Source organism: Triturus cristatus, chromosome 4_2 (assembly GCF_964204655.1).
Source record: "Triturus cristatus chromosome 4_2, aTriCri1.1, whole genome shotgun sequence".
In the NCBI taxonomy this organism is placed as follows: domain Eukaryota; kingdom Metazoa; phylum Chordata; class Amphibia; order Caudata; family Salamandridae; genus Triturus; species Triturus cristatus.
Window position 1 is genome coordinate 539,195,382 of NC_140586.1, and position 22,600 is coordinate 539,217,981.

Below are 22,600 nucleotides of genomic sequence, written 5' to 3' on the forward strand. Positions count from 1 at the left end.
CCTGCATTATAATTGTTTTAAAATTCCTGTGAGTCTCCTGGGTTCTTGAATTCACACCTGGGATGGTAGGTTGTGCTCCAGTTTTGCACTTGTCAATTTGCTATTGTCATATAATTGTACTCGATTAATACAATACTCGAAATACGCTGCAATAGGTCCGATTATGAGTGCCATGGAGGAAGGTGTGATATTAATCTCACCTGATAAAATCTGACACCGCTTAGATCAGAGTTTATTGAGCACATTAAATAGCATATATTTTTGCACATATTGTAATTATTCGGGGCCAAAGTCTGCACTATATTACCCACTGCTGCTACTCCTAGTGCTGCTACTCCTAGTTTAGGGTCGATTGGTAATTAATATTTCTCTACATGTCCATTTTAAAAGTAGCAGAATGTTTGCCATTGACATTGAGCCAAATGCACAGAATATGTTTTATTTGATTCAGTATCTACATTCAAGCAATTCAAAGGTAACTTGCACATTGCAGTAAGTTTACAATTTTTGGGAATTCACTATCTCTGACTGTACGTTACGATTATAAATAAAAGCAGTAGTAAGTCTGGCTCTACACATGGCCAACCACAGGTACAGCAACATCCTCTCCTTGAAATTAATGGAGATCGGAACTTAAAATAAAACGTCTTGGAAATAAAATTAAATTAAATTATTTAAAATAGTTAACAATATAAATAAATATAAATGAATGTAAAATATTTATATAAAATAGTACATATTCGTTATGTAATGATAACATCTTTTAGCAATCTATTTTGAATTTAAAACAGTGTGACAAATCCATTTTATTAAAAGTTGATTCATTCGATAAATAGCTGTTAATAATTAATAATAAACATCTAAAATGTTTTTTTTCTTTAGTTGGGATTTTTTTTTTTAAATTTAGCTTCAGAAAATAATGTTAATTTAATTAATATATTTCATTCATTAAAGTTCTAATTTAAAATGTATTTAATAGTGCTGTAGCTTCTTTTAAATTTTGTTCTACATTTTAAGTAAATAAACAAAATTAATTCATATTTAAATTTAACATTGAAATATTTTAAATATTTATATTTGAATTAAATGCATTAAAAAAAATTCCTATACTTTACAGTAGGAAAGCTCTGCAGTCGGAGTGGCGATCGCCGTATGGTAAAGTGTAGGGAAAAACAGAAGGTCTGACGTTTAGATTTTTAAGATACACATATGTACACTGTACAGATTCAATTTCCCTTAGTGTGAACCCCTACGTGTTTTAATTTTTCAGCACCTCATTTTGAAAATCCACTCAAAATGACTAAATGATGAAAAAATAGTCTTGTATGGGGATGTGTACACATGATAGACAAAAGGTTATTACATCAAACTTGGGGTGCAAAATAGAGGATTTGGGGAGTTAAGTAACCCACATGGGTCTCCAATGAAAATCAGAAGCAACATCATGGTGTTTTTGGGGCTATGTGGGCACCCAAACCACAACCATCATGTTGAATGGATCAATTTCAATGAACAATGCCGAATTGCAAATTAAAACCAGACAAAAATATCTGATGTGGGTGTTTATATTGAGTAACAATGAAAATGAACTCAAATGCAGCGGATCTTAGGGCAAATGAGACCCTGAGAAGGAAAAAAACTAGACCAGCTACACCATGTACATTTTATCAAAATCCTAGGAACTTATTAATGAACTGCATTTTATAGTAAGTAAAGTAGTGCTAAAGTGTAACTATTTACATACTACAAAATGCTATTCACAAACGTACAACAGGAGACCTGTGCCTTGGCCTCTCTTATCTTTTGTGTGGATATGTCTACCAAGGTAGTAGAGATCTCTGTACATGGTGTGGACCTCAGCACATAAAGGCATATATATTTGTACTAAATGTGGAAGAAACAAAGGGGAATAACTGGAAAATGAGCACTACTTACTACTAAATAGGAAGGGATTAGGGATATTTAAGGATAGGTTTAGGGCAGAGCATCGTAATAGATAAACACACTAATAAAGAGTAAGAAATTTGCTTTTTAGAAACTACACTTCTAAGTTACTGCAGCCTTAAAGTTGTCCAGACAGATGTAAATTTACTGCAGCTCAACCCAGTCTGGAGTAAATCAGGCACCAAACATGGCCACTCACAGGTACTGCAACACATTGCCATAGTAAGTAATGAGGCAGGGAAATACATTACCACCCTCTGAGAACCAATTTTATATTATATAATTCACTTTAATGTGTAAATTATATATACACATATCATGTCATGAGTGATGTAATATGTGAGGTCATAAGCAGTGCCTTGCAGGGCTGCAAGTTATAGTCACCTCAAGTTACTGTAACTGCTGAATTTCAATTGTTTGGTATGAGTGAAATCTGACCCTAACTATAACGACCCTGTAACTTTTGTTTTCTTCAGTGAAATTCTAAGGTTTTTTAAATGTTATTTGCTAACTATAACATCCCTATAACCCTTGTTTTTTAGTGAATTTCTACAGATTTTTTGATGTTATTACCTTACCATAACATCCCTGTAACCCTTGATTTTTTAAGGGTTTTTAAATTTTATTTCCTAACTGTAAACTGTAACCTTTGAGAGCGAGTGTTTGAGTGAGTGCATGAGTGTCTCAGTGGGTGTGTGAGTGAGTGTGTGAATGTTTCGATGGAAGTATGAGTGTCTGAGAGGGTTTGGGAGTGCCTGTATAAATGTCTCACTGGGTGTGTGATGGTCTGAGTGGGTCTGTGAGTGGGTGTGAAAGTGTCTGAGTAGGTTTGTGAGTGCCTCCATAAGTGTGTGAGTCAGTCTCTGCATAAGTGCATGAGTTTCAGTGGGTCTGTGAGTGGGTGTGTGTCTCTGAGAGGGTCCATGAGTGGGTTTGTGAGTCTCTGAGTGGGTCTGTGAGTCAGTGAATGAGTCTCTGAGTGTAGTGTTTGATGACAGAGTGTCTTGGGGTTCCCAAGTTGCTAACAAAGTAGCAGCCGTGAAAAGATCTTCGGCGGCTATATTGGGTTTCGCCAAAAGATTGGGTGGTAAACCAGCTGAGGCTATACTGATGATTTATAAAGCCAAAACCCTAGCCATAGCAAGGTACGGGGCAGGTATTTGGGGCTATAAAGATCTAGCACCAATCCAGAGAGAAGAAAATAAATTTCTTCGTTCTGTTCTGGGTCTCCCCCAATCTACATCATCCTTTGCAACCCATATGGAGCTCGGGATAGGGTATATTACGGATGTCTTAAACCTGGCACCACTCTTACTCTGGATTAAAACCTGGCTGAACCCGAACCTTACACTAAATCATAAGATCATTAGAGACTGTATGGAGAGGGATGGAGTGGCGGACATTCTGTGGCTGACTTTCATCAAAACTTCTGCAGCTTTTTTGGGTCGCCCTGAATTATACTCGAACCCAGAAAATCTAATTAAAGAAGACATTATATGGGTAAAAACTCAATTTATTAGTCTGCGTGAATCAGAACGAGAAGCAATAGAGATTATAAAGCCTACAGTTAGGTCTCATTTTTTGCTGATCTCGTCTCTGTCAATTCAACCCTATTTGACCATTGTCACCAGACCCTATCATCGGTGGCTCCTAACAAAATTTAGATTTAATCAAGTTCATTTTTTGTTGGGAAATTATGAAAAGTGGTGACACCCAAATGAAAATGTGCCCTGCGACTGTGATCATTTTTCTGATCAGGACCAGACTCATTTTGTGTTTTTCTGTTCTTTCTTCTCCGAAAGCAGGAAAAAGTTTATTAGACCGCTGCTAAGGGAAAAGGGGTTTGTACAGTTTAAACCCGCTTTGTGCTATCTCCAATTAATGGAGACCCCTTTAGTAATGTTTGGGGTAGCCAATTTCCTGATTGCCTGTATCCGGGGTAGAAGAAAAAGACTCAACCCAAATGCAGGTCCTGGTGTTGTAACCGCATATTCGAGTACTGTATGAGATAATTTTATTCAACCAGCCTATAATACATGAAATACTGGGTTTATGCACCTTGTTATATTTTGTTATCAAATTCTAGCTTGTGTGGTTTTATTGCTAATGTATTTTAATATTCAAAATTTTTTTACCTGCATAAAATGTTCTGGAAATTTTAAAACTTTTTAACTGTATAACTGTATAGTATACTTTTATGATTTTTATTTAATCGAATAAAGTGTTTTTGACTTGACTTGACTTGAGTCTCTGAGTAGGTCTGCAATTTTGATATAAGAGAATATGAGTGGCTCTGTAAGTTTGTGCATGAGTGTCTGAGTGGGTCTGTGAGTGGGTGTATGTATCTGAATGGATCGGTGAGTGGCTGTGAGAGTGTCTTAGTGGTTCTGTGAGTGGGTGTGCATGTCTGAATGGGTCTGTGAGGGGCTGTGAGAGTGTCTTAGTGGTTCTGTGATGAGTACATGAGTGTCTGAGTGAGTCTATGAGTGTGTGTGAGAGTGTCTGAGTAGCTCTGTGAGTGGGTGTGTGAGTGTCTGAGTGGGTCTGTGAGTGGGTGTGTGAGTGTCTAAGTGGGTCCGTGAGTGGGTGTGTTTGGTGTGTCAGTGGCTGTGTGAGTGCCTGAGAGTGTGAGTGAGTGTCTAAGAGTCTGATTACGATGCTTATTACGATGCTGACTTCCTCATTCCTGTCAGAGGCAGTCAGACTTCTGTGGTCTCTTCAGAAGCAGTTGCTTTGACCATCAAATTAAAATGCTTGCATATGCACAGAAATCTGACCGCCACGGTCCTTCTGACTCCAACAGGAAATTACGACTGCGGTGGTGTCAGAAAGGACCAATAGAGTCTATCGGACAGTGGATCGCCTTATAAACTGCCTGCCCAAATACAATACATATTTCCGACAAGCTGACCGTGGCAGTGCAATCAACTCATCTGAGCTGGCGGAAATAGGGGGATATAAGGGCAATAATCACCTCAACACAGCTTCCCATGTCCTGTGCTGACATTGAGCCTATCCTACATGTCCTGCCATTGCTGTATCTGCTTGCTGATGCAGAAAATCAACATCATCATGGATGCAACCACCTGTAAGTCTCAATTGATGCACCACCATGGAACAGCAGGGTTGTAGCTTGATCAGTATGAGTGGGGGGGTGTAAGAGCCACATGTTTCCAATTCATCACACTGGAACTTCTTGCTAATATATATTTCAAGAAAAGCAGGACTTGAGGGGGCCTGAAGGGACATTGGAAAGAGTGAGTAGTGAGAGTTGTGTAGCAGGCTTTGAAGTGATTCAGGGTCTGCCGGTGGTTATCATTAGCAGGTCGAAAAAGCAGATGCAGAGATGGGTCATGTGTGAATCCAAATCAACTCTGCAGTAGTACTACCTTACACTGCCACAGATGTAACTGCAAAGAGACTCCTGATACCCTCCTGATACCCCATTTCCAGTGGTGTCTGGTCAGGACTGAAGCATTATCATAATATATGCAATGAAGTCACAGTTGTTGCTCCAATAATTAGAGCAACTAACAAACATTGGCAAATCCATTTGTCCAGGCTTCTTGTAGGTGCAATGTTACATGTTGTATCAGATAACCTTGATGTTGTTCAATGACAGAAGTAGGTATTTATTGTTTGTGTAGGATAATATGCCAATCACAATGTGCAGCTCACATGATTGTAAGGCACTCCCACACATACATCAGTTAAGCTCCTGTGAGAGACTCCCCATAGTGCATTCATCCCATTCATGTATAGAATAAGAAAAACCCAAGGAAACACAAAATTCACAACACTGTACAAGTCTGCAACAACATAGAAGACAGAGAGACTGTGTATGTGTCAGTGTGGGCAGGTAAAACATCCCTGGTGAAACATCTGCACATCACCTAACTGAAAGCACTCCTAGCCAACATTGGGCCACACAATATCTCAATCATGGGGATGTGACACTACATACACCCCCTGGAGCCACAACATCATGTATAAGGCTAGTGGTGTTGCAATCCTGATCTAAACTTATTTTGTGAGTCCATATATGCAACATCACAGAATGTATGTTCCTATCACATCTGAATGATTCCCTCAATGTCCAGGTCAGTGACAATGCACAGGCACATTCTCACAAACCCTACATATGTGCACATCTCAGAAGCTGCTGTAATGGGGCGTGCAATAACCAGTATCAATAAATAGCACTGCCTCATGAATGACAAAGCATGAGTCTCCAGTAACACCCTCACATTGCTCATAAGCTAGGTCCTGTATCAACACATAACATACATCAGTATGGACGCTCAGAAAAAGAAAAAACACCTCCGCTGCCAAAACACTAAAATGGGCATTCACACATCAGTCACATGAAAAAGGAAAGTCAGGGAAATGGGATTCCCAAAAATCACATCCACATACGTTTAAAGGCCACAATGTAATGACTTCCTGCAGATCTGGGTCACCTAAACCAGGTGGACTCTTAGAAGGCAATGGGCCAAGGCCACACTACATTTTGCACCTTCTTCAATGTCTTCATGTGAACAATATTGTCACAAAGTGGCATGTGAATCTGGCTAATATGTAAGTGCAAGCCCTGAAAGAAAACACTGCAGCAACAGCAGTTGTCACCCCCCCTTTTGAAAGTACATGGAAAGAACATACATGAAAACGGTGAAATGTGCTTCCAAAGTGCCAAATAGGTATGACAATGCAACACCCCCATGTGTGGTGAAAAAACCCCTGCTTTGCACACTTTAAACTCATATCCAATATACACCTCAGCCAAAAGATATATACATTGATCAAGTCAATCTGCAAAACTTACTATAGCAGATGCCACTCAATGCAGTGTCAGCCCCAATTGGAATTTATCCCACGTATACATCCATTGAACATTTTCCCCCATCCTCTGTAACAGCATTACTTGTCCCATGGTCTGACCACTCTTACCACTGCTAATGGGAGTAGATACACATCCCAAATTAGCCAATAACAACAAGTACCATCAGTAGCAATGAGCAGGCAAATGTTTCTAAACAAACCAAGTTGTTTATTATGGAGTCCACTTTGTGATCCAAAAACAAAAGGCCAATGGTCAGTCCATATTCAAGGATGTGGCCCAGCACACAGCTGTGCCAACTAACTTTCCAACCAGAACACTGCCAAGGAAACCTACTGAGGAAGGGGCATCTAGTGGGCAGGCCAGGCATCAGTAGGATGTCATTTGGATGTGCTGTGTTTGGGCTCGCGAAGGCTGGCTTGATACTTGGGAGGGCTGGGCTTAGGATTGGAAGGGCTGGGTTGGTTTATGGAAGGGCTGGACTCGGGTTTGGGAGGACTGAGTTTTACCATATGGGGGATACAGTAAGCATAAAGGGTAGTGATGGGCATATGGAGAAAGGGAGAGGTTTTTTTTAGCTTTTTTGGTGGCCTTCGCAGATCTGTGGTGGGATGAAGATGAGATCCTTTGGACTTTAGGTGGCGGTGGGTGGGTTTTGGGACTGGTGGTCATCCTTTTTTTAGATCTTGTGTGGTTGGGAGGGGATTATTGGGTGGCTGGAGTTGGAAGAGAAGGATAGGGCACGATTGGGAAAGAAGACCTTTAGGGTTTGGGAGGTGGAGCAGCAGTGGCAGGGAAGAGCGCAAGGGCAAATGTGGTAAGTTATTTGGGAGACTGAGGGGGAGGGTGTTGGAGGGAGAGGGATGAGAATTTGGTGGTGTGGATGTGGTGCCTGGGTGTGTGATGTCTGTAGTGTCTGTGTCCGGTGGTGTGGGTGTGGGTGTGGTGCTTAAGTGTGGGATGTCTGTAGTGGCTGTGTCTGGTGGTGTGGCTGTGATGCCTGGGTGTGGGATGTCTGTAGTGTCTGTGTCTGGTGGTGTGGGTGTGGTGCCTGGATATGGGATTTCTGTAGTGGCTGTGTCTGGTGGTGTGGGTGTGGTGCCTGGGTATGGGATGCCTGTAGTGGCTGTGTCTGTTGGTGTGGGAGTGGTGTCTGGGTGTGGGATGTCTGCAGTGGCTGTGTCTTTTGGTGTGGGTGTGGTGCCTGGGTGTATGTTACTGGATGTGGTGGTGATGGGGTCAAGTGGAAGGGTGTGTGGTAAATTCCGTTTCGTGGTCAGATTTTGCAGAGTTTTTGCAACTCTGCGCTCCACTTTGAGGGCAGAGTTTGACGAAAACTCCATCAACCACTGTTGTGTAGCAGAGTTTTACCAGCACCCTCATTAATTAAAAAAACAATCCTGATATAGTAGTGCCTGATCCTAATATGGCAACGGAGAAGATATTACCCCTCATTGGTTGACTAGCACAGATCTGGGTAGGCTCTGGGTAGGTTTTGCCAGCCAAACGTGTCCTTTCTCAGTTTCTCCCCCTGGCCCTGGGCTGGGTTCTTGCTTTCTGCTGCTATTGGTTAGTGGGGAAGTGGCATCATTACTCATCAGAAGAAGTTATTTCTGTGCTCCCCCAGCCATTTCCCTGTCTGAGTCTGTAAGTGTAACCTTGCTTTGTCCCTCTGTGCTCAAGCCACAAAGAGTAGAGGAGACCCGACCACAGTCATGACTTCCAGCTGTAGAATGTAGTGCACCTCTCACTTAAAAGCACATAAATTGTTAAGGGACGCAACCCCCTCCTCATTCCAGTGCATATGTGCCCTTCGCTTCGCTCCCCTTTAATCAGAAAAGACATTGATTATTGAACTGACGCTGAGACTCGATCGAACCTTATACTGCGCACTCTCACAGAACTCTGCATAATGCTGCAGAGTTTTTCGACAACTACGCGGAATTGCGCAGAGTCCGTGAGATTCGCATACCCTCAGTCAAGTGCCTGGTGAGTGGGTGTGTGCCTGTCTTTTTTCTTATGTTTATGTTGTTGTGTGCTGCATGTGGATGTTGAGGTGGTTGCATGCTGATGTGTGCATGTTCTCTGGGCAGGTACGGGTTTAGAAATTGAGGCTGGGGAAGAGGCAGGAGATGGGGTGGAAAGCGGGTAGAAGGCTGCCATGAGTGTGGAAGCCACAGCCTGAAAAGATCTCTGCATTGCAGACATTTCAGCATGAATGCCTTCCAGGTACAACACCATCAGCATAAGCTGAAGGCTTTGCACCTGGATGGCATTCAGCACTGCAGCCTGACATACAGAGATCTTCTTCAGGATTTCAATTTCCTTCACACTCAGGGCAGCAGGGGAAACAAGGGCAGGGAGCGAGGTGCCTGGGGAAAAAGTGAATTCCTCCATCTTACAGGAGTGGACCCAGACAGCTGGCTGGGGAGCAGCAGGGAGGGTGGAGATGGAACGTGATGGCAGACATGAATGTTGCAGATGCAGGTCCAGGGGAGTCCACCACCAGGGATTGCACACGGTAGCTTGACTCTGACCATGAATATGTCGGTAAATCATCAGACTCCTCCATGGTTCTCCCACCACCCTCTCTGCCAATGGTTTCCTGAGTGTCACGGTTCAACGGGAAGCACTGTGATCAGCTGCTTCCCCAATGGTCTCTGCCCTGTCTCCTTCACTACCCTGAGTTGATGCTGAAAGAATTGTAGAAATAAGGTCATTGCAATTGTGTGAATACACTAGGCAAACATATCCTAACACAACACATTATACATTTGCACCGCTCACAACATGTACAAGGATGACTACATTGGCTACAACATTGGCATGATCACATGCATGAATGCGACATGACCTGTGCACAGTCATACATAATGGTGTCATAACCACATTCGGCTCCAACTGCATGTGTGACCATGTCCCAAAAACGCCATCATGTGTTTAGCAGGAGATATCATCGCCCGGCCAACATAGGCCCTTGTAGCATACCTTAGTTACCTGATGTCATCAAATGGGATGTGCACATGGAGTGCATTACTACCTATCCACACAAGGCCATGCAATCAGCAAATGGTCAGATGTTCTTAACCCAGAACATGGAGAACTGCTGGGCACCTGCTACAGCTAAGTTGCAGCAATAAGTGACTACCAAGAAGAATGTGACATGAAAGGGTCCATTCCACACTGTACATACTTTCCAAGTGACATTTTCACATCTCTCCATTGCCATATGATGCTTTTGAAAGCTGCACATGAGTAGCTTAGATAGGTGTAACATGTAGTACTGAATATTAGAATGGAGGCAATGTGGCTTCAACTGGTGTACAATTTCATCACAAATAACCAATGGACATGAGTCTGTCTAGAAACATCCCCAGTCAAGATTGGTTCATGTGAGCACACCGTTTTCACACTGCAAATCTCAAAGCCATTAGAAGAATTGAAGCACATGAGCCTTCGGAAATTTCCAGTCCATAAAGAGGTCTTAATCATGTCCACAAGGTAAGGGAATCCACTGTACTTTCCATGTTTAACAAACACAAATATCAATGTGGTACTCAGTGCTGACAGACACATATGAGCACAACATGTCAGTATATCACTCCCTGATGCCTATCACAAGGAACCGAATGACCCTGCACAAATTCACATGTGTATCCCACCTGACTGAAAACTGCCTTCTCAATGGCATGCAAAATCACATTGCCTGAAAGGCTGGAAGAGTTCCAACCATGTGTGTCATTGCCTCAGCATTTTGACCTGACTAATGACATCCATCAATGTCATTGCGTATGTGTGACTCACCTACACATATCAATACACCCCTGTTTGTGAATACACTTACTCTGTATACCAATCACAGAATTATATTGTTATGTATACATTGGCCAACACATATACATTTGATGGATGCATATTGAAAACCTTGTAGACCCCCCGATCATGTATATAACAGTTGTATATGTGAAAGTACAACATGTAAACGTAGGCATCAAAACAGATGGCACCAGTGGTGTTTTCCACCTCATGATACAGTACATACCAGACTTACCAAGGAGAAGTAGTGCTCATTGTCTGCATCCAGAGTGCATTGTATGCCACACCACAAGTAAGTGGTCCACCATCACATGAGACACTGTAGTGAGAGAGTATCGCTCCAGACACAAGGATTCCAGACACAAGGATAACAAGGGCATGTTTGGGACCACTGTCACATATGACAGCAAAAGATAATGTAGGTTCATCTGAGACATTAGGCAGCCATGTGGCTGTTCAACTCTGGAAACTCACATTTGACATGACCCTGCTTGGTTCTGGTCCACATGGACAATATTCAACGGTTATCGCCATGCACCTACTACCAGACCTACACATGCAACAACTCTCCCATTGTGTGGGACTTGAGTCGCCTTCAAGCTTGATGGAAAAATTGCTGCCTGTAACAAATGATAGATGGTCATGCAGAATGTTTTACTTAGGCCAATACTCACCCCTCCTAGATGCTGTTGGGCTCTCAACTGCCCATCAAGGTCCATGTATGCCACTGCCAATATGTGGGCCATTAGTGGAGGGTCAGGGTCCTGCACATGCCCCTTCTGCCTTTGGGAGCACAGCCCCAGCTGCACCTCTACAATCTGCTGGGTCTACAGACTACAGTATTATTGCAGCACTGGACAGACACCTGAGCAATCTGCATAAATTACTTGATTCTAGCTACCCATTACATCACTGCTACCATTGCAATGATTACATTAACATTTTGGAGTCACAATCAAACGGCTGCCATGTGTGTAACTGAGAACTTCCACTCTGAGGATAAGTGGACATGTGATTTACTAATTTCGATATCATACTACGTCGGCATGTGTTTGTATGGCAAGTCCTGGCATCATAGCATACATGGTATGCCATATGTGGCAGTGTGTATGGGATGACATCAACATGCCAGTGAACATATTGCATGATTGCACAATATTACACAACAGGTGATTCACTTTGGAAATACACAGCAGATGTAATCAACTATCTGCAATGAACATGTTTCACATTAGCAATGCTCCTGTACATTGGTAGCATCACTCATATAGCAGGAAAAACCCAAACATGTGGGAGTAAGGGGCCTGTCCTATGGCAATGACAAACAGTGACAACAGTGTTCAATGGACAGTAGTCTTGGGTCTAGGGCTCTCACCATGCACCATACCAAATGTAGCAATAGTAGGTGCTCATGGTCCTGTAACACTGATTCAGGCCACATCTGAAGATCATCAGGGAGAGTACTATGCATCTGTTCCATTGGCAAAGACACTCTGCTACATACTGTCCCCACATTACCATCACATGCCCACATTTTCCATACATCTAGTGGCCATCCTAAAATGACATTACCATTGTCGTTTACTGTGAAGGGGTCTGTGAGGTGATGGAATCTCCCTGACAACAGGATGGTGAGGCCTCATGTGTGTTGAGTGAACTTTGGGACTGTATATATCTCTCACATCAAACTTGCATGCTACTTGCAGGAAACATACACAAGTTAGGATATAAGGCCTATACATTTATTAACACGTCTGCCATAAACTGATTTGCAAAATCATCATTGGCAGCAATAGGTTGATACATGCATAGATATGTGCATACAACAGGTGTAGGGTTTAGGAATGTATACACATCACCATGATGATGTCATTGCACAAAGTACAGTACCACATGAAACAGGACATAATTGTCCCATGTTGGGGCAAGACTATCTGACGTACAAAAGTCTGTTGACAGTCTGGAAGTCTGAGCCACATGGTGCCCCATAGGTTTGGATAGGACAAGTGTTGCAGAGTTCATACTGTATTAGCAGTACTCACCTGTTCCTCTGGTGGGCCACAGGGCTGGTGATACAGGGGAAGGACCTCGTTCACTAGGGTCTCCAGCTCCTCTGGAATAAGGCAGGGGCCTTCTGTGTAGACAGCCATTAAACTGAAACTTACATTTTCCAAACTAACTTATGGACTTGTCAGCCATGGTTGAAGCCGCCTACCACGCGGTTCAAATCAGCCGGCGGTCAGTGAATGAGCGTGTCCCAAAAGCGAGGTCAGGCATCCATATAGGTCAGCTTCTGTTTAAGACGGCCTTAGCCATTGAACCGCGTTGGTCACATTTAAAAAATGTAGCCTATGGCTGTGGTAGTGATGGTTGAAACTGCGTACCATGCGTTTCAAATCCACCTGTGGTTGGTGAATGAGCATGACCCATAAGCGAGGTCAGGCATCTACATAGGCGGTTTTCTCTGTAGACGGCCTCAGCCATTTAACTGCCACGGATGCATTTTCCAAATTTAGCCCATGGATGTGACGGCTGTGGTTGAAGTTGCCTAGCGCCAGGATTGAATCCGCCGGCAGTCACATGTCCCATAGGTGTGGTCAGGCATCCACCATGTCAGTGTTGATAACCACATTCTAAACTTCTAAGTGGGTTCTTCCACTACACATATTTTGGAACATTTCACCTGATGTTTGACAACTCTCGTCTGCCTATACCACACGTTTACTGCGGTGCAGTGTACACCGGCAGTGACGGTAGTTATGCGTACAATGCAGACTCCACAATATAACATTTTTCCCAATACAAATGAAGTTTGTATGATGTGCACAGTACTGTTACAGACACATATGAGGTCCAGTTCGGTGATGATAGGTGGAACTTGCAATGATGGGAATGGATCAGATTAATCTGGGTGACTCTCGTATATATGAGGTAAGTCAATGTCATTCTCTAGGCTGTCCTCTGCCAGGAATGGGCTATCCTACACCAGTGGTCAAGTGGGGATATGCCTCATCCAGATATTTTTCAGGCATCTCTACCCCTTTCCTCATACAAAAAGTTGCTTTGTATGCTTTTTTCATTCATGCAATTATGATGTGATATGATGTGTACTGCTCACATATGCAGTACTGTTTGTTCACATAATTTTTGGCTATGTCTTGGTATATGTTAGTGTGGACACTGACCAATATGTCCACACTATATCCATATGTATCTACATTCCACACAAAGGTACCCTTGCAGAGGGAGGAGACAACAGCCTCCAGTATTTTGGCTATTTCCAGACCTACAAACTATGGGAAAAAACAGACTTTGTCAGAAAGTTTAATCTCAATAGGCAGACAACACAAGATCTATGTGATCAGTTGGAGCCTCATTTACATCCTTGAAGAAACTATCCCACATGGCTGGCACCAATAGTGAAACTCATGTCAGCCCTGCATTTCCTGGCCACAGGTTCTTTTCAGTAGACTGCGGCTATATCTGGTGGAATGTCACAACCTATGTTCAGTGGGGTGCTATGTGATGTGATTTTAGCGCTGATGAGACACATGGACTGCTAAATTCCCTTCCCCAGACGTGGAGATTTGGCCAGTGTGAAGGGTGACTTTTATGGAGTAGGTCTAATCCCACATGTTGTTAGAGCTATTGATGGCACACATATTGCCCTAATACCACTGCAAATCAGAGAATAAGTCTATAGTAACAGGAACCACTTCCATTCTATCAACATGCAAGTGGTATGCTTAATGATTTATACATCTCACACATCTGTACCAGATTCCCAGGATCAGCCCATGACTCCTTTGTAATGCAGAAGAGTACCACATCCTAGTTGAAGTCACAACTACTACTGGAGAGGGCCTAGCTTGTTGGTGAGTATGATGTGTCCAACATATGTATGTGTGATGTCTGGTCACATCTTCTGCAAATGTGTGACTCATTATTGCACATGTATGTGTCTTCCATGTAGAATACTCAGCATATCCCAAGTGCCCATGGTTGTTAACACCGCTGAGGAATCCAACAATGCCAAGGGAAGTCCACTTCAATGAGGCCAGTGGTAGAGCAAAGCGGCCAGTTGAGTGGGATTTTTCACTCCTGAAAGGCAGATTCAGATGCCTTGTCAAGACTGGGAGAACCCTCCTCTACTCACCCGGGAAGGTGTATCAGATCACCTGCTGCATGCTCCACAACCTGAACTGTGACGGAACATCCATCTCATCACAGAGGATGGAGACCAGCAGGAGCCACCCGGTGAAGATCTTGAAATGCCAAATGATGATGAAAGTGGCAAAGAGGAAGAAGTTGACATGTGTCTAGAGCTCATCAACAACTTCTACTCATGAGTGTATGCATGCTGTGAGATGTCATGACTTTGACTGTTACAGTGACTGTTGTTGTGATACTGTGAGGGGGAAGTTTATGGATACTTGTTAGGTATGTAGAGCTGTATGAAACTCTGTGCACAGCTGTCTGTGGAGGAAGATCTTGACAAATGTTCATGTTGCTGATGTTGCTTTGTGTGGTGGACATTTACCCATGTACTGTTTACTCCAGAAGGGGACTGTGATTGGTGTTCTATGTTTGGTTTTCTAGCTAATCTCTTTTTATTGGTCTGTTGTAGGTACTTTCACTGTGTCATCTTCATTTGGACATTTCGGAGTAGTGACACCAGCAGGTATATGATGCTGTTTCGAAGTATGAAATGAATATGGAATGTTCCTGGGAATGTCTGGTACAGACTTTGGGTGTACTATTCCTGTACTTAGCCAGCTTAAACTGCGATAAGATGTTAGTTGCTGATACTTCATTGTATTTGTTCCCTGTCGTGTGGGGGTCCTTTTGCAATGTGTGTGTATCATCATGTTCTCCAATACAATGTTGTTGTTGGGTCAAATCATGCTAGTCTCTCTTCACATTGGCTAATTCCTCAATGTGTATAACCTGAATGAAGCTGTTGATGTGTGTCTTCATTGTTTGCCACACCACTGACAAATATTTGTGACATTCCACCAGATGCTGGAACACTGGATTGGAATAAACCTGTGCTCAGAAACCTTTGTATTGTCTTGTTCTATTTCTTTGTTTTCAATGAAGTGGAGTTTCTTTTGTGAGGTTGTCGATATCGCTCCAGCTAATTCCGTGAACCAATTGTCATTTCTCAATTCTATTTGGCATTGTCAGATGTATCTCCTCTGACCACGTTGTTGAGGTCTGCACATGACATTTATGGTCACTTACACAGATCATTTCAGTGATGTATTATTTAACAACGTTTTTGACATTATGGCAGCCTAAGTTTGGAACTATGGAATAACGATGTAATGAGACTGTACACTTGTTTGTCTGTGTTGGGGTGTGATGGTTGTGATACTTAGTTGGACATTGTTGAAATCTCACATGTCCAGGATTACACATGTAGAATCTACTCACATTTGGTAATTCACAAGGGGATAACTTCATCATTTCCTAGATGTAAATGATACTATGAGAGCTTGTGATTTAGTGACAAGTGAATTTATTGCAGAGCACAAAGTGAAAACATGAAACCTAAGATACAGTGAAATAGTGACAACAAAGGAGTGTAGTTGTCAGTGTTGGTAGATGAAACCATTGCAATATGAACCACAATGTCTGAAATCCAAAGTCCAACAACTCCTCCCATCAGAAGCTGAAACATGTAGCAGAATTGTCAATGAAGTGAACATGTTGCGCACAATGGACAACATCATTTGTGGCATCTCTCCCTGGCAGTGATAGGTGCCTTGCCAACCAAACCTCCTAGAACATTTCTTGGACAGCCTGGTCCACGGTGGGTGGTGGTATCTGCTGCTGCAGACTTGGGGTGTCGGAGGAGTCATCTTCTGACAGGGCCTCCCTTCCTGTGGCTGCTATAGATGTTGAAGGGCCTGATGTAGATGGACCACAGGAAGGGGTAGGTGTTGGGGGGAAAGCCCCGCAGAGTGTGGTATTAATCTCCCTCAGCACCCCTATGAGCTGATCCATGCTGTTATTGTGAGTGTCCTGCCTCTGGTTTATAGACCTCTGCAGCTGCTTCATTTCCCGAAGATCCGCAAGTACCTGGTCCATCACTCCTTGGGAGCCCTCATAGGCCGCCATCATTTGGGCGATGTTGGCCTGGGCATCATTGGCACCAGCGGCCTCACTCCATGGGCCCACAGTTACCCTCCCACCACCACTGTCCCCACGGGCCTGTGACAATGGCCCAGTCTGCAACCTCCCACTGGCTGCTCCATCCTCAGAGAGTGTGTTGACAATCCTCACATCCAGAAGTGGGACAGGGGTGCAGGAGATGTTGCTGGTGGGACTTGGTCCACCGGTTGTTGGGGCAGAGGCCAACTGAGTTGTTGAAGCTGGGGTGGGAGGTGTGGTTGTAAGCACATTGACACTCACTGTTTCCATCTGGCCAGGCCTGTCCAACCAGTTAGTTACTCTATGTCCAAAGACCGAGGAGATTCGGCATCACTGGAGACTTCATACAGAGGAGGAGGTAGACTCTGGTCAGTGTCCTCAGTGTGGGCAGATGTAGTGCCGGATTGACCTGTTCAGACATAGAGTAGAATGTTATTGTTGTAAGTTTGGTATCTACCTCCACATCATTTGGTATACAGCAAGCTCAGGCCTCGAAGGGACAACAGGGTTTGATATTGACATAGTTAAAAATCCCCTTTGTGTTGTACTCGTTTGCAAGACTTTGGGAGACATTCATTACATGAAGTGTTATCGGCCTGACCATTTGCTGTACTGATATGCTTCATGTTGATATGGGGATGGAAATGACATCTCCCAATGACTTGACTCCAACACAGGGACTGATTATGATCTTGTCGGAAAGCATTCTGACCGATTCAGTTCCAGAATGCTTTCCAACAATTGGGGGAATCATACCGAGTGATTTTGATGCATTCGGATGCTTCTGGGTACGATTCAGTTGGACTCCCAATGACTTCAATGGGACCCTGTGTGTCGAACAAGAACACAGGCTCCCATTGAAGAAAGGGGTGTCTGGTGAAAATTGTATACCCTGTGGCGGGCACCCCAGGGTGTCTGCCACACTGTGCATGGTTGGAAAGGGGGGCTCCTTGGGTACCCCCATGGGACTGAATCAGAAGGCATCAGGGAAAGGGGAGGCTGCTATGGGCCCCCAAAGACAGATTCTGACAGCCATTTTATTTTGGGCATATCGAATCGGAACGGCTGTACGAATCAGTGATCGTAATGGCTCGCTTGGAAACCATGTCCATAGATCTGTATGTTTCGGCTCCGAAATACTCGACCTGTCCGTATGCCTTTCAGAACCGATTTGGACAGCTCTAATAGTTTCCGGGCATCGTAATCGGTCATCAGGAACTATGTAAGTTCGGTCAGAAACAAGGGTTCTGAATCAGATTTGGCAAACCCGAATCCATTTCGGAGCCCCCTTCGAACGGTATCGTAATTGACGCCACAGTGTTCAAGTTGCATGTGTAGTAGTAAATTCCAAGTGCTAGGTAGGTACAATACAGGCATACCACACTACTACACTACCTGGTAGTAGATTTAGCAAAGGTAATGATGTGTACTGTGCGGTGTCAATGGGTCGCCAGCCATTTCAAATCAGCTGGATTACCTTCATGCATTACTGCCATTTCAGGTGCACACTTGATATGGTGTCACTCATGGCATCATTCTTTCCATTTATGGAGACCAGGGTGAGTTTAGGCTGAGTCAGCAGACATGTGCCTGAGCAGAGCATTGTGTGTAAGTTGCTCAGTCCATATTACCTGGGGATCAGTGTTAACATGGCTGACAAGTGAGTAAGGACAAACAACACTGGGGCCTCCTGTTATGTGCTCAAGCAACAGGGCCTCATGGTAGCTTTAATCATTTCAATCATTCCTCCCCCACACTTGACCAATGGTTAACTGCCTGTAAGGTAAACCTCATTAGTTAAATGGCTGACAGGTGAGTAAGGACAAACACTGGGTCCTCCTGTTAAGTGTTTATGCAACAGGGCCACATGGTGGCTGTAGTCATTTCATTAACTCCTCCCCCACATGGTTAACTGCCAGTGAGGTAACCCTCGGTAGTGAAATGATTGACAAGTGAAGATGGACACATTACACCGGGGCCTCCTGTTCAGAGGTAGAGGTAGAGGTCCTCATGGTTGTTGCAGTGATTGCAAACACTCCTCCCCTACACTTGACCAATGGTTAACTGCCTGTGAGGTGACCCTCAGTAGTGAAATGGTTGACAAGTGAAGATGGACAAATGACACTGGGGCCTCCTGTTCAGAGGTAGAGGGCCTCATGGTAGTTGTATTCATTATAAACACTCCTCCCCCACACTTGACCAATGGTTAACTGCCTGTGAGGTGAACCTCAGCAGTGAAATGGTTGACAAGTGAGGATGGGCAAACAACGCTGGGGCCTCCTGTTCAGAGGTAGAGGACTCATGGTAGCTGTAGTCATTTCAATCACTCCTCCCTCACACTAGACCAATTGTAAACTGACTGTGAGGTGAACATCAGTAGTTACATGGCTTACAAGTGAATGTGCGCAAACAATACTGGGACCTCCTGTTAAGTGTCCAAGCAACAGGGCCTCATGGTAGCTGTAGTCATTTCAATCACTCCTCCCCCACACTTGACCAATGGTTAACTGCCTGTGAGGTGACCCTCAGTAGTGAAATGGCTGACAAAGAAGTAAGGCTGAACAACACTGGGGCCTCCTGTTTAGAGGTAGAAGTAGAGGGCTTCATGGAATTTGTAGTCATTGCAAACACTTCTACCCCACACTTGGCCAAGGGATAACTGCCTGTGACATGTACCTCAGTAGTGAAGTGGCTGCCAAGTGAGTATGGACATACAACACTGGGGCCTCCTGTTCAGAGATAGAGGTAGAAGACCTCATGGTAGTTATAGTCATTTCCCCTTTGACTTGTCAACACTAGCAAAAGTGGTTTGTGTTACATAGGTGTTTGAAAAAAGCAGTTGTGGTGGGCCATACTACTAAACATTTGCATTTATAATGTATCCTGGGTTGATGATTTGATTGTAATGTACTTACAGACTGCATTACCACATGGGAGAAGTAATTGTGGTTGATTCATATGATCTTATGTGTAGGGCTACTGATTATAACTGCCAATCCCACATCTCTGATACTTTGGCTAGTGCATATAGGACATTTATTTGAGAAATAGGATAGCAAGAGCTGAGATGTGTGCAAACAGAACATTAATATGTTATGACAGTTGGTGTGGTGTTACTCACCAGTCTCCACTTCCTTGCATTCTCCTGTGAAGCCCTCAGAATGCAGGATGGCATGTACCTTCTCATCCCAGATTGTGGGTTTTGGTTGGCCAGGAGGACCACCGCCAGCCTTCTGAGCCCCAAGTTGGTGCCTGGAGGCCAGGTTCTTCACTATCCGCCAGAGATTGGGCCACCTCTTCCTTATGTTCTCTTTTGTGCGCATGGCTGTACCTACAGCATTCATTTTGTTAACGATCCTGTCCCACATTTCATTCTTACTAGCGAGAGATGTTTGTTGGACTTGGGCTCCAAAAATGTGTGTCTCTATTCTATCCAGAAATCTGTGATAACATGAATCTTCCTATAGAGAAGATGACGAGAGTACAAAGAGGTAAAGCTCCACCAAACAAGGGACATTCATTTAAACTATATGAAGTAAGTGATTCTTTGTTAGCTGGAGATGTCCTCATATTTATCAGCATCAGGAACACATCACCAAACTGGGTGTGAAAACCATGTTTTTTTTTTAGTAAGCTACCCATCATCCTAGCAAAAGGCAAGAAGACCATTGAATACTAGTAAGCTGGACAGAGCGCGGCCAAATGGACGGAGTTTCTGGTCATTTTGCACATTTGTATACTCGCAGCCATTTAAGGAGAGAACAATAATGGCTCTTACCAGGTAAGGACAAGAAAGAACTCACTCATCACAGTCACTACACAATGCGCTCCAATAGATCAACAATTAATTCACCTCCATGAAGCATTTCAGATCGTCTTTCAATGTGGAATTGCAGAGAAAACACACTGGATTTGCCTTTGTCAAGCGCAGGAGGTCAAGAGTGTGTGTCCTTCACAGAAGTGAAGAGGGAGAGGAGTAAGCCTAATGGCTAGGGCAGCTGACCTCGAATCTGGGGAACTGGGTTTGAGTCTCTGTAATGATGCTGAACTTCCTGTGATTCTGGGCAAATCATTTAATCTCCCCATGCCTAACAAAAAAAATGAATGTGTCCTCATGTAGTGCAACTGATGCTATGTAAAGCGCTCTAATACCCGATTCAGGTCAAGTTTGTGCTATATAAAACTCTGTAAAAAGAAAAAAAAAGTGAAGCTTCTATCGGGGCACCTGCTATGTTTATACATGTAAGTGTTTCCCGTTGAGGTTAATTTCTCTAAAACTTAAGCAGGTCTTCATGCCAGCTCCCCCTGCGACAGTTCTCCTTTCCAGCTTGCGCACTGTCCACTACCATCTGCAGCCTGGCTACCTGCTGCCCTCTGTTTGTGCCTTCTCTGCTAGTTTCTTGCTATGTTTTGCATTTTTTTGCTCATTTATTTGCCATCTGTTTTGCCTTTTCTGCTCGTTTTTGTGCTTATTTTTCTGCCCTCTGGTTTTATTTTTTGCTTATTTTTCTGCCCTTTGTTTTGTCCACTTCTGTAATGGGGAGGGGGGGGTCACATGCCCCCCTCCCTGGGCCGATTTCAGCCCCAGGGACCCCATCCAACAGGGCCATGCAAAAATACAATGTACCAGGCTGATTTTGGCCCCAAGGAACCCATCACCCGGCCACATCTCCCTGAGTGCCCTGGCCCCACCCAGGGCACCCAGTGTGTATCATTGGGGAGCACGGGGGAAGACTTAAGGCCCCCACAGTTTCAGCCAGCTCCCTACCTTCCTCGGGAGTCGGCATTGCTATTGCATGCAGGGAGCTGCTAGATTGCAGCTCCCGATGTGTGGGAGCACTCTTTCATCAGTTTCCCTGCCTGCATGACAACGGGCAGGGAAACCAATGAAAACTCTGCTCCCAGCAAGCAGGAACAGTTTGACAGCTCACAAACTGCTATCTCCCTAGGGTAGGCACCTCAAGAGATAACAGGAGCTGGCTCTGGGTGGTGGCGTCCCCAGGGCCATTAATCGCCATGTGGCCCCTCTACTTTAAATAGAACGTGATGGGCCTGGGAAGGTGGTGGTCCCAGGGCCATAAATGGCCTGGGAGAAAGGCCACAGAGCCCCCTTCCTCTATTACATACATGACCCTGGGGAAGTGGCGGCTGCCAGGGCCCTTTCGGGCAAAGGATGGGGGTCTGCACAGCCCTCTCATTTTCTTTCATAAACCCAAGGTAGGTGGTGGTCCCCTTGCTTCCAGGAGCCTCGTGATGAGTGGCCATCCTCAAACTTCTGCAACACTTGGACAGCTTCTTAGAGGTGACAGTCCTGGGGCCAAGATTGGCCAAGGGCAGAGGGATTGGCCTTGTGCTCCCCCTGCCCTTATTTAAAATATTTTTTAAAAAACAGGAACTGGCTGACCTGGGGGCAAATATTCAAACAAGCAGCAGGAGCTCACTCTTTTTTTTAATTTCATTTTTGCAGAGGATTTATGACGCTGTCACAATTTCGTGGTAAAAAATGTTTTAAATACATTTTTTGCCCTGAGGGGTCCCATGGGGAGCCCAGGACCAGGGCTAAGGGGTCAGGTTATTCCAACCCTGCCCCCTTGTCTTGATTTTTATATTCAGCTGAGGTTGCGGCCCAAGATGGCAACCCACTTTTCCTGGTTGAAGTGTTTGCAGACAATCAGATATCAGCATGGGACTGTCGGATCCTCGGAGGATCCGCGACCATGTATATACAAATTTGAATTTCTTTTAATATCACCAAAACTACTGAACAGATTTACACCAAATCACATATAGGGCATTTTCTGTACCAAGACCTAACTTTCTGCCAAATTTGGTGCAATTCCGTTCAGT